The 13,202-nt window shown below is 40.9% G+C and overlaps 1 pseudogene; it reads right to left on the bottom strand.

Annotated features, from left to right (window-relative positions):
* LOC100345072 (PDZ and LIM domain protein 5 pseudogene) overlaps nucleotides 1-730 on the bottom strand; it is a 77,964-nt pseudogene extending 77,234 nt beyond the window's left edge.
* Between the last annotated feature and the right edge of the window lie 12,472 nt (nucleotides 731-13,202).

Below are 13,202 nucleotides of genomic sequence, written 5' to 3'. Positions count from 1 at the left end.
AATAAAGAAGCCAACAATGGCTCTTTGTTGCCTATTTCAATTTTAAAACTTCAATATTGAATAGATAATTAAAAATTATTACAGAAACCCTAATTTGATATAAATTATTTAATTATAATCTTCCACAAATAAAATTAACACAATGATGCATAAACTATTGGTTTTTAAATGCCTTATTCAGTTGTTAAGACAATATACTAATGCGTTAAATAAAAAACTGTCCCGTCCCGCGGGACAGCAACTGGGGCCGAGCACCTAGAAGGAGAAATGAAAGGGACAGGAGACACAAAGATGGCAGCAAGACAGGTGCCGATCAAGCTGCGACTTTATTTTTCAACCACACACTTATATATCATCGAGGCAGGGTATCGGGAGGGGGAAGGAGGGGGGGCTTATCTTGTAGCTGCAATGCTAATGCAAGTAGGGGAAAGGTTACAAGGCCTTAAGGCACAAGGTCACACAAGGTTGCGTTATCAGTACTATCAGGTCTGGCCTGTCCAGCCCTGTCTCTCAACTAAGAGGTCACATGCTGCGTGGTCCCCGACATATCCCCCTTTCTTATCAATTAAACAGAAATGGCTACCGGTTAGGCCAAGCATGATGAGCGAGCAGTGCCTGTCTTAGGAATCGACCCGGGGCTCCATCACCTCTTACCCGTCATTGGATATCCTTGCCAGTCCCCAAGGACTCCTGTCTTAGGTGGGTGAGGTTCCGGGAAGGTGCCCGTCATTGGCTTACTGCTCGTTTTATTGATAGGCCTGGGGCCCTTCCTGGGCTCCCGACTGGGGCAGCAGCAGACCGAAGGGGAGAGTCAGTTGTTGGAGGGACTGTGACCTCACTGGCCAGACTTCACCGGCCAGAGAGAGAGATAACGTTTTCCATGGGATCTTCCATGGCCAGACTTTGGTAATGTATTTGAATTGGTCTGGCTGCTAAATTATCTACTTGTTGTCTGATAAAGGTCATCAGCCTATTGAGGAGACAAGGACCTATAGATAGCACAACAAGCAACCCAACAATGGGGCCTAAAAGCGGTAGCAAATAGGGAAGCAGTCCATTCCATCCAGTCCAAAAGGGATTTTCAGCCATGGCACGTCGACGACGCTCCAGATCTTCTTGAAGTGTCTTGATTTTATCACGAACAATGCCGGACTTGTTAGCATAAAAACAGCATTTTTCCTGTAAAGCCAAGCAAATACCTCCCCGTTCAGCAGTAAGCAAGTCTAAGCCTCTACGATTTTGTAGAACCACTTCCGCTAGGGAATCAATTTGATCTTGAAGGTCCTGAATGGTGGTGGATAGGGTCTGCACATCATTAATAAGTTGTTGGGACAATTCTCTATATTTGTGGACCGCGATTCCTAGTCCTGTGGATCCTGTAACCATAGCTGAGGAAATTCCCAATGTGGCTAATAAAGGAATAAATTGAATAGCTCGTTTTTGTCTCCCTGCAATATAATCAAGGGAGGGGATAGGAACAGGGGTATCTCCATTGATAATCTCTATATCAGGAAAAAGTATAGCTGCATGCAATTACCGGTCCAATTTGTTGGTAAAATGGTATAAGCTAAATTATCCCTACATACAAAAACGGTGAAATTAGGGGCATAAAGAGGGTAGTTTACTGTTACATTATTTGTACAGAAAGGAGCAAGGCCTACATCGATATCGAAGGGATTGTTGTTGGGAGGTTTATAAAGGCAAGTGATATTTTCCATTGGGACAGAAAGAACGGGAAAGGGCTGCATAGGGGGGTGGCCCAAGAAACTATTGAACTCAAGGGTATTATTAAGCGGTAGAAAAATGGCAAGAGGAAGGGGGGGTCCCTGGCGTAAACAGAGCCAGCAGTCTCTTGCAAGGTTTGGGGCAGAGAGATTAAGCAGTTTATGGGTGTTGGTAAGGATATCGATGGTATTGACATCCAAGTCTTTATTTCCTCTGGAATGAACTTTAGCCAGGGGGTGGTATTGGAGGGAAGGGTAAAGGTTTTCAAATACAGTTTCGAGTACCTTTTGTGTTTTTAATTTAGTAAGGGTATCCTGAGGGCCTCCACCATCAGACACTCCCACAGGGGCTATAGGGTACCAGCAGGCTACTTGTCCCTTAGTGGGGCAGGAGGGGGAGCTGAAGCGTGAAGAGGATAACTCTCCTCCGAACGTTCCCTCATAATCTCCTGATATAACGGCAAACAATAAACGCTGATTTCCCTTATTACAGGTTTGATACTGTGTATAACAGGAGGAGTGCACGGAGTAATGGATAGTTTTATTGCACTCTGATGGGCACTGATCCCCAGTGCGGTAAGAGTCTAGCTTAGGTTTGGGAACACAGAACCATCGGGAACCCGGGACGGTCAGATAAGCAGTTTTATCTCCGCAGTCTTGTGTAAAATGCGGCTTTTGAGCACGGCCACGGCCACAGGTTCGTGGGAAGGATACTATTATGCCCCCTGAGCAGGTACAAGGGTGATGCTGTTGAAGGTATTTTTGAATGCCCTGAGGGTTGTCAAGCCCTGCAAAGACTGGTGGAGCCCAATGGATGGTGTAGATTGCCATCATCAGGAGAGCAAGGCTGAGGGCCATTGTATTAGGGCCCTTTGGAGGGGTTAATCAGTGAGCCCTCAGGAAATGTAGCAGGGGAGGAGAGAATAGAGAGAAGATAAGATACTCAAATAGCAACAATGGCAACAATTCCAGCAATAATAAGGAGTCCTGTAATGAGTCCCAGTAGCGTCCAGCCGGGTCTTTTCATTCCTGTGGGTATAAAGAAAAGGCGTTCTCAGGGCCAAGTACAGGCTCTGGAACAACATCATTATTTGTAGGAATTGGTGGATTAACTTGTTTAATTAATCTTTCAGGTAGCCATCTTGGTGCCGATTGTTTTTGGTCCAGGATGCAGGCTGAGCCACGTCCCCAAATGAGTACTGGATCTGGGCTGTGCCAGCTACTGGTGAGGGGGTCTCGCCACATTACCATAGGCGGAGCCGTATCAGGGGAAGGGTGCCAATGATGGTCCGCAGCTGAATGATTATTATTATCCAAGGTCAGGAAGTTTAGCACAAAGAGCGCATGATTCAATCGGTTGCGGGGAGAGGCAAAAGACAGGGAAGTGGCTTCAAGCCGAGTGAGCCAAGTTTTTAGTGTTTGATGGGCTCTCTCAACGATTCCCTGTCCCTGTGGATTGTAGGGAATTCCTGTAATGTGGTTAATATGGAGTGCCTCACAAAATTGTTTAAACTTAGTGCTGACATAAGCAGGACCATTGTCTGTCTTAATCTTAACAGGTTTTCCCAGTACAGAAAGAGCTGTGATAAGGTGCGAGATAACATCCTTAGCAGCTTCTCCTGTGTGGGGGGAGGCAAAGACAAAGCCACTATAGGTGTCTATAGAGACATGGAGATACCTTAGTTTGCCAAATTTTGGGAAGTGTGTGACATCCATTTGCCACAGTTGATTAGGGAGAAGACCACGCGGATTGACTCCCAAATGTGGTACAGGTTGGCTTGTAACGCATGAGGGGCATTTTTTGACTATTTCACGAGCCTGTTCTCGTGAAATTTTACAAAACAAACGGAGAGATTGAGCATTTAAGTGATGCAACCTATGCAAGTTTTGAGCTTCCTGTACTGATCCCACAATTATGGGGAAGGTAAGCCTCATAGCAGCATCTGTCTGGGCATTACCTTCTGAGTTCTGAGCTTTCTGCACTGATCCCACAGTTGTGGGGAAGGTAAGCCTTGTAGAAGCATCTGTCTGGGCATTACCTTCTGAGTTCTGAGCTTTCTGCACTGATCCCACAGTTGTGGGGAAGGTAAGCCTTATAGCAGCATCTGCCTGGGCATTACCTTCTGAGAGTGACCCTGGTAGGCTTGTGTGTGCCCTAATATGTCCCAAATAGAAGGGCTGTTGTCTTTCTCGTATTAGCTTTTGAATTTGTATAAACAAGGGCATAGCGTTGGAAGTTGTTTTAAGAAAAGGAGAAGTCTCAAGCAACGGAATGGAGTGAGCTACATATGCACTATCGGTATAAATATTTACAGCCTGTCTGGAAAACTGTGTAAAGACTTGAAGTATGGCATACAGCTCAACCAACTGAGCCGACTGATAAGATGTTTTAAATATGTGGGAACGGTTATCTGCCACGAAGGCAGCCATTCCATTGGAGGACCCATCTGTAAACACCGTAACAGCCTTTGGAATGGGGTTACTTTTTGTATTTTTTGGGAAAATAAAGGAATAGGATTGGGCAAACTGTAACACGGGGTCATCAGGGAGGTGATTGTCAATGACTCTCATAAATCCTGACATGGCTATTCCCCAGTCATCAGAAGTTTGAAGAAGGAACTGGGTCTGTTCTCGGGTATATGGCACTACTACAACATCGGGGTCTTTTCCAAAATATTGGCGGGAAAGGAAACGAGCCTTGATGATTATTGAAGCAACCTGAGACAAATATACTGCAATTACCTTCATCATACAGCAAAACTGAATTAGTATATGCTGCTTTTGAATTAACATCTGCCATTTTTTAAAAGACTTTTTGGTTATTGTTAAAAAAAATTGGTTATTTAAATTTTATTTAAGTTATACAAATTTCATGTATTTCATATATGTAGCTTTAGGAACATAGCGACACTTCCCTCCCTCCAACCCATGCTCTAACCCTACCTCTTCCCTCTCTCATTCCCACTCTTAATTTTTACAGAAACCTACTTTCAGTGTACTTAATGATCATAAGGTTAGCCATACATTTAGGAAAAGAGTTCGACAAGCAGGATGAGGAAAACAAACAAACAAACAAACAAACATGTTCCTTAATGGTTGTATTTGTACTGTTTTAGCAGAAAACAGATACCTGAATTAGTAAGACTCAGAGAAAAATTGCTAAAGGATATTTAGGGAAGTTAAAGATTATGAAATGCTTTATGAAGACAGCATATTATAAAACAAAATGAAATCCACAGAAAGCTAACTTAGTCATTCTCACAGTGATGAAATACACAGTAAGCTAACTTAGTCATCATCACAGTGTTGTCTACCTCTATGTTTGGGGAAACATATACAAAATAGAAGTAATGACAATGGATAAGAAAGAAAAAAGCAATGGAGAGAATAGTGTGTATTTGAATATACAGAGCCTATGAAACACTTCAGTGTACAAGGTGGCTATTACCACTCAACAATTCTCTCATTTAGCGTGAAAAACACAGTATTGCTTTGTTATGCTGCCAATATGGTGATGCTCAAGTGGGACTACACAGATTGTCAACACTGTTGGCTATTCATGTCTGCAAACCAACAAAGATAAAACATGTGCAAAGCAGGGAGAGAATTGAGGCTGGGGATTCTGGAACACTGTCCTTGCTCATGCACTGAACAAAGCTGGTGGGCAAAAACACATGAGCCACATACATCAAGGTAGGACAGCAGCTTAGAACAGATTTACAAAACTTAAATAAGAGGTCTTTAGAGGGAGAATATTTCAAAGCAATGTGCTTAGTGAATTTTACAGCCTGGGGCCTGACATCTGCAGACAGCCAAATGCCTGTAGGAAACTAACGAGGAGAACATACAACTTAACAGCACGCAATCTAAATTTATAGCATTTCTTGAGAGAGGCAAAAACATGATCAAAAGAAAAATGCAAGAAACTAGACAACATTTTTCTATTACTCTTAGTGGTAGTATTCTTTGCTTTTATTGTACAAGGATATAAATAATTTTAAACTTGATGGTTTTTTCTTCTTTAATAAAAAGGACATGATAGAGAGAAGGCTCTACAATTAGATACATTGGGGCTTATTCTCTGATCCTACTCACTACAAACTGGTTTTCTTCCTCGATCCACTAATTTATCATCTACAAAATGAACAAAACACTTCTTACCTTTTAGAATTGTAAAAAATAACGTGCAGCATTCTAAACAAGTCAATAGAAGTTGGTAGGACCTCAGCTATTTTATTGTAAGCATTTCAGATTGTTTTGTTAATACTTCATAAAGAATTGCAGCTCCCTAACCAAATCACTTATTATTATTACTACCAAATTAGAACCCACAGAATTTAATGACTCATACTTGCTTACATTGCTTAAATTGTCCATTCTTCTTGTTATCCTTCAATCTGAAAAATGTTGTTTTTCAGACTTGCTATCCTTATACCATCTACTTCTGGACTTAAAAGGGAACCATTTGCGTTACCCCATGCTGTGTTTTGAAATTTTACAGCTCAAATGATGGCATTTAAGAGGTGGTGTCTTAAGAGGTGATTTGGCCAGGATGACTTTTTCACCAATGGGGGTAAGGCCAATATAAAAGGGGATTCATCCAGCATTTGCCTTATCTTTTCCCCTTTTGTTTTTTGAAGACACAACTTTCTTCCTCTCCAGAATGCAGCAACAAGGTGCCATCTTGGAAGCAAAGATTAGCTCTCACCAGACAATGAAAGGTGCCGGAGCCTTGTTCAACTTGCCAGCCTCAGGAACTGGATACATTTTGTTCTTTATAGACCACTCAGTCTCAAATAATTTGTTATTGCTGCACAAATGTACCAAGACATCTCAGTCACATTCTGATGCCATTTTTTCTTTTTCTTTTTGGGCCAGCATATAAAATTTTTCTCTTTGATGTAATATGTTGATGGTCTTTATTTCAGGAATTTAGATGTTAGCATTTTTTCTAACACCTTTTACTCCTAAATAGCCACACAGAAATTCGAAATATATTACCAACAAATGAGTATTTTTAACTTTATTCAGTAACCAGGAATCAGTGGCAAGGAACTAGTATTGAAGATGTGTTTTAAGACAGTAGTAACCATATTATCACTTCCTTAAAACTTTATTAGTTGTCCAGAACAATAATTTTCAGGGATTGCCTATTTTATTGTCCCAGTCTATCTGAGTGGGAAAATCATACTCTTTGTCACCGGTGAAGGATATTTCTCCTGCCCGTCCTTATTGGAGAGGGAACAGTGGTACAAACACTTTCACTCTCTGACTCCCGATGATAAATGGCCAGGTTCTGTTCACAGCCCAAGGGCTTGTGGTGTTTAAAGTCCCTGCTCCCAGAAGGAGTTTTTTTTTTTTTTTCTTCATTTTTACTTTCCAGGGTCCAGACAAAACTCTCTTTCTTTGAACTTCCTTGCCTTAAGCGTTTGCTATAAAAACCCAAAGGAAAAAAAAAAAAAAAGAAAAAAACTTTCCCATGAGGGTGGGAAGGTATGCTATCCAGGCAGCTTTTCATCTCCAACTCTGAGATAATTCAGCTTTTGCTCTCACAGCCTATTTATACTAAATGTCAGGATTTGTTTGAATTTAAATTGGCAAGTGGAATATGGGCTTGTTAGAAGCATCAATAAAAGTGCTGTTTTGATTCCTGATAACAAGCTATCATTGGATTTGTTCTACTGTTAGGAATTGAAGGAATGAAGGAACTTCCTCCCAGCACACTGATGCTCAGCATACTAAAAGGCAAGATTGGAACCTAAAGCTATAGTTCAAATTGTTACATGGGGACACTTCTCATATACAAAAAAAATTAAGTGAATAGTTCAATGTATATTTCTGAATAGCTACCACTATCATCATCTGGAACATTTCCCTCATGACTCTAATAAATGCCTTGATCTTGAGAGGAAACCATCATTCTGATTTTTATTGCCATAAATTAGTTTTATTTTTTTCTTGGAATCATATAAATGAAATCAGAAAATGTGTACTCTTTAGTATTCATTCAACATAGTACTGAGGTGCACATGTTGAGGTATGTATTAGCTGTTTACTGTACTGTTTGAAGTACTTTTTTATGCTGAAGCTTCTGAGTTTGATGTAATCCCCTTTGCTTAGTTTTGCTATTGTTCCTTTTGCTTTGGGGATCTTATCCAAGAAGCTGTCACCAATGTCTTGGAGTGTGTCCTCTATGTTTTCTTCCAGTGATTTGATAGTCTCAGATCTTAAATTTAGGCCTTGGAACCATCTTTGTTTGATTTTTGTGTATGGTGAGAGATATGGATATACTTTTATATTTATTTATTTATTTATTTATTTATTTTTATTTCTTAACAGGCAGAGTGGATAGTGAGAGAGAGAGACAGAGAGAAAGGTCTTCCTTTGCCGTTGGTTCACCCTCCAATGGCCGCCGCGGCCGGTGGGCTGCGGCTGGCACACCGCGCTGATCCAATGGCAGGAGCCAGGTGCTTCTCCTGGTCTCCCATGGGGTGCAGGGCCCAAGCACTTGGGCCATCCTCCACTGTACTCCCTGGCCACAGCAGAGAGCTGGCCTGGAAGAGGGGCAACCGGGACAGAATGCAGCACTCCGACCAGGACTAGAACCCTGTGTGCCGGCGCCGGAAGGTGGAGACTTAGCCTAGTGAGCCGCGGCGCCGGCCGGATATATTTTTATATATATCATCATTTATTGAAGATATTATCCTTACTCTAATGTATGATCTGGGCACTTTTGTCAAAAACCCGATTTTGTATGTGGATTAATTACTGGCCTCTCTATCTATTCTGTTCCATTGATCTATGTGCTTGTTTTCATGTCAGGACCATGTTGTTTTAATTACTATTCCTTTGTAATATGCTTTGAAGTCAGACTCAGGTGTTGTGATGCCTGCACTCTTGATTTGCCCCCCCTCCCCCACACTTAGGATTGCTTTGGCTATGCTGGGTGTTTTGTGATTTCATGTGTATTTTAGGATTTTTTTTCTAATTCTGTAAGGAATGGTATTGGTATTTTGGAAGAGATTAAATTAAATCTGTAGATTGCTTCAGATAGTATAGACATTTTAGTGATATTTATTTTTCCAATCCATGAGCAAGGATTATCTTACCACTTAAAAAGAAAGATATTCTATCATTTGCATCAAAATGCAACTGCAGGATATCATGTTGAGTGAAATAAGCCAGACACAGAAAGACTATATAGTCTCTCCTGTATGTGGGAGCTAAAGTTAAAAAAAAAAATGCTTTTGTGTACCAGTATTACTGCAAATATATTTTTTCCAAACTTTATTTTTTTCTGTTTGTCAATCCAATGGTTAAGAATGTTATACTGCTGTAGTTTTTATGATCTGCGATTATTTTAAAATTTACTGTATATGGGTGAAATGGTTATCTTTCCATTTGGTTATTGTTTATAGTCCTTCCCTATATTCCTGCAGAACTAGGATCATTTGACTTTTTACTTTTTGGTCTCCTTATTTAGTGAAGCATTAAGCCTTTGACTATAAAGTTAAATAAAAATACAATATCTCAAAAACTAAAAAAAAAAAAAAAAGTAGGAAGGAATGAATGAAGGAAAGAAGGAAGGAAAGAGAGAATGGGAGAGAGAGTGAGAAGATGGGAGGGAGGGAGGAATGGAATATCAATATATTCTTTTTTTTTTTTATGACAGGCAGAGTGATAGTGAGAGAGAGAGAGACAGAGAGAAAGGTCTTCCTTTGCCGTTGGTTCACCCTCCAATGGCCGCTGCGGCTGGCGCGCTGCAGCCGGCGCACAGCGCTGATCCGATGGCAGGAGCCAGGTGCTTCTCCTGGTCTCCCATGGGGTGCAGGGCCCAAGGACTTGGGCCATCCTCCACTGCACTCCCTAGCCACAGCAGAGAGCTGGCCTGGAAGAGGGGCAACTGGGACAGAATCCGGCGCCCGGACCGGGACTAGAACCCGGTGTGCCAGCACCGCAAGGTGGAGGATTAGCCTAGTGAGCCGCGGCGCTGGCTGAATATCAATATATTCTTATAATTGTATCTATGAACTACATTGAATCTATTCTCTTTGTATTAATATTAACACAAACATAAAGTATCAGAAAAATATATACATAAAAGAAAAAATATTATGAGCTTAGTTAAAAATAATTTATTAGAAAGGCAGAGTGGAGGTGGTGTTGTGGCATAGCATTTAAAACATCCAGCATCCCGTATGGGTGCCAGTTCTTGTCCTAGCTGCTCCACTTCTGATACAGCTTCCTGCTAAAGGTCTGGAAAAAGCAACAGAAGATGGTCCAAGAGCTTGGACCCCTGATGTTCCTGTGGGAGACCTAGGAGAAGTTCCCGGCTTCTGGCTTCGGCCTTGCCCAGCCCTAACTGTTGTGGCTACGGGAGGAATGAAATAGTGATGGAAGATCTCTGTGTTTCTCTGTCTCTCTGTCTCTCTCTCTCAATCCCTCTCCTTCTATAATTTTGAGTATCAAGTAAATAAATATATCTAAAAAAAAAGGCAGAAAGTCAGACAATAGGAGAGAGACAGAGAAAGAGAGAGAGATGGAATGGGGTGGGAGAGAGAGAGAGTGAGAGAGACAGAGAGAGGGAAATCTTCCATCTGTTGGTTTATTCTCCAAATGCCCTCAGCAGCTGAGCCTGGGACAGATTCCAGTCAGGAGCCAGGAGTTCCATCCTGGTCTCCCACATGAATGACAGGGGCCCAAGCACTAGAGCCATCTTCTGCTGCCTTCCTAGAAGCATTAGTAGGAAGCTGGGTCAAAAGTGGAGCAGTGTGGGGCCGGCACTGTGGCCCAGCGGGTTAAAGCCAAGTCCTGCAGCGCTGGCTTCCCATATGGGTGCCGGTTCGAGTTCTGGTTGCTCCACTTTCGATCCAGATCTCTGCTGTGGCCTGGGAAAGCAGTACAAGATGGCCCAGGTCCTGTGGCCCCTGCATCCACATGGGAGACCCAGAAGAAGCTCCTGGCTCCTGGCTTTGGATCAGCTCAGCTCTGGCCATTGCAGTCATTTGGGGAGTGAACCAGCAGATGGAAGACCTCTCTCTCTGTCTCTGTCTCTGTCTCTCTCTCTCTCTATATATATATATATATTTATAATAAATATATAATATATATATTTATAAATCTGGCTCTACCTCGCTATGTAACTCTGTATTTCAAATAAATAAAATAAATCTTAAAAAAAAAAAAAGATGTGGAACAGTCTGGACTCAAATTAACATTCTGATATGGGTTGCAGGAATCCCAAGAAGGGACTTAACCCGCTGTACTACAACAGCCACCCTGGTACTTTATTCTTTATGCCATTAAATGAATATATAAAAATGTGTTTATTTATTCTTTTTTCATGAATATTTGGATTGTTTACAGTATATCCCCATGCATGTTTTTTATGGACACTTTTTTTCATATCTCTTGGTTAAACACTTAGAACTGGAATTACTAATGTATAGTATAGTCATAGTTTTTGTTTATTTTATTTTATTTATTTATTTTTTTTTGACAGGCAGAGTGGACAGTGAGAGAGAGAGAGACAGAGAGAAAGGTCTTCCTTTTGCCATTGGTTCACCCTCCAATGGCTGCCACGGCCGGCACACAGTGCTGATCCGATGGCAGGAGCCAGGTACTTCTCCTGGTCTCCCATGGGGTGCAGGGCCCAAGCACTTGGGCCATCCTCCACTGCACTCCCTGGCCACAGCAGAGAGCTGGCCTGGAAGAGGGGCAGCTGGGACAGAATGCGGCGCCCTGACTGGGACTAGAACCCGGTGTGCCAGCGCCGCAAGGTGGAGGATTAGCCTAGTGAGCCGCGGCGCCGGCCAGTATAGTCATAGTTTTAAATCCCTAAGAAACTAAAATAGTTTGCCCTAATGGCAAATATTTGCATTTCTATCAGCAATGTTTGAGTCCTGGTTGTTCCACATCTTCATGAATATTTGTTGTCAGTGCAGTACTGTGTATTTGAATTGATGTTTCACTGTGGTTTTAATATACATCTCTGTAAAGATTAATAATCTGTGGGAGAAAAAAATGGCAGGGAAATTATTATGTAAATAGAAGATGTGGAGAAAGTAGAGCTTAGAGATCTTAATAACGAATTGTATGTAAACACAGGGGAGAATAAAGATTATGTCATATTAGTATGAAATGCTTTTAATGAAGCTGTGACTAGAGGGAGAACAGCAAATATTAGCTACTCTTTGAAGAGATTAAATTATAAAACCTGAAATACAAATCATTCTTTAATACAAATAAACATTATTTAAAGGGAAACTTGGAGCAAATAATTGGAACTAAAATTTTTATGATTTTACTTCTGCAAGGCCTAGTTTGAATCCAGTCTTTATGATATAAGAACAACAGGCTGAATTGAAATTATGTTTTGTGTATAACATTTTTTAAGATTCAGTAAAATATTTGTTTTGAGATGTCTCTAATTTGCTCTATATTTCCTTCCTGCACATATTTGCAATACGCTTGTACCAAATACAAATCCTTGAGACAGCTTCTCAGGCAAAAAATTTTGTGTGAAGCTTTGTTTCTGTTTTGATACAGTATCCAGATTGCAGTCAATTAGGAAGTGATTATGTAGTAAAAACATTGACACAAGGAGACTTGTTTTATAATTTTTCTTCTACATGAGTTTTAAAGGCATGTGTGAGGATTTCAGATGGAGAATTTAAAATTTTGAATATCTCAGTTTATTTTCTCTATGTATGAGTGTGTTTTTGCTCATGTGTGTATGAGACAAAAATCTTCACCAAGTCAGGTAGTTCAGTCAAATAAATCAGCATTAGTGGGTCATTAGGACAGTGTGAAATTTCAAGGGATACCCAATTCCTTCATTTCTAAGAGGATAAAGATGAGTAAGGAGCCATTATCAGGAACTGATAAGATCATATGATTGTTTAATTGTTTGGTCTTGGGTGAGGGGATGTCTACTGTTGAGGACAGAGGAAATAAATGATTTTAGATGGAAACAATAAAAATAGGTATTAAAATGCTGAGAAAATATGAATTTCTGAATGAAGGATTAAGGAAGAAAAAGAGCAACAGATTTGAGAGCACAATGAGAAGGATGTAAAAAAATGTTTTGCTGGCCAGTGGCAACTATTTTGACTATGTTCTCTCAATAGTTGGAGTGAGGTGGACACTATGGGAAATGGTGGCTTGATCAGCATAGCCCTGACTGTTAATGAACAACTTAATATATTATCCCTCTTAGTAGTTTTTTTATCTGTTCTACTTAATATGACTGGTTTAGATCTGTAATTGATGCACAGTTATTCTTAAGTGTTGAAAATTAACTGAAATGTGATCCCTGTTGAACATGGTGGTGGGAATGGGAGAGGGAAGAGATGTATAATTTGGGACATGCTCAGGCTGACTTGCCCCAAGTGGTGGAGTTGGAAGCATACCAGGGGATTCCAATTCAATCCCATCGAGGTGGCATGTACCAATGCCATCTCACTGTTCCAGGTGATC

The sequence above is a fragment of the Oryctolagus cuniculus genome, chromosome 3 (assembly GCF_964237555.1).
Source record: "Oryctolagus cuniculus chromosome 3, mOryCun1.1, whole genome shotgun sequence".
Classification (NCBI taxonomy): domain Eukaryota; kingdom Metazoa; phylum Chordata; class Mammalia; order Lagomorpha; family Leporidae; genus Oryctolagus; species Oryctolagus cuniculus.
Note: the sequence above shows the minus strand (reverse complement) of the source record. Positions and strands in the feature narration are given on the sequence as shown.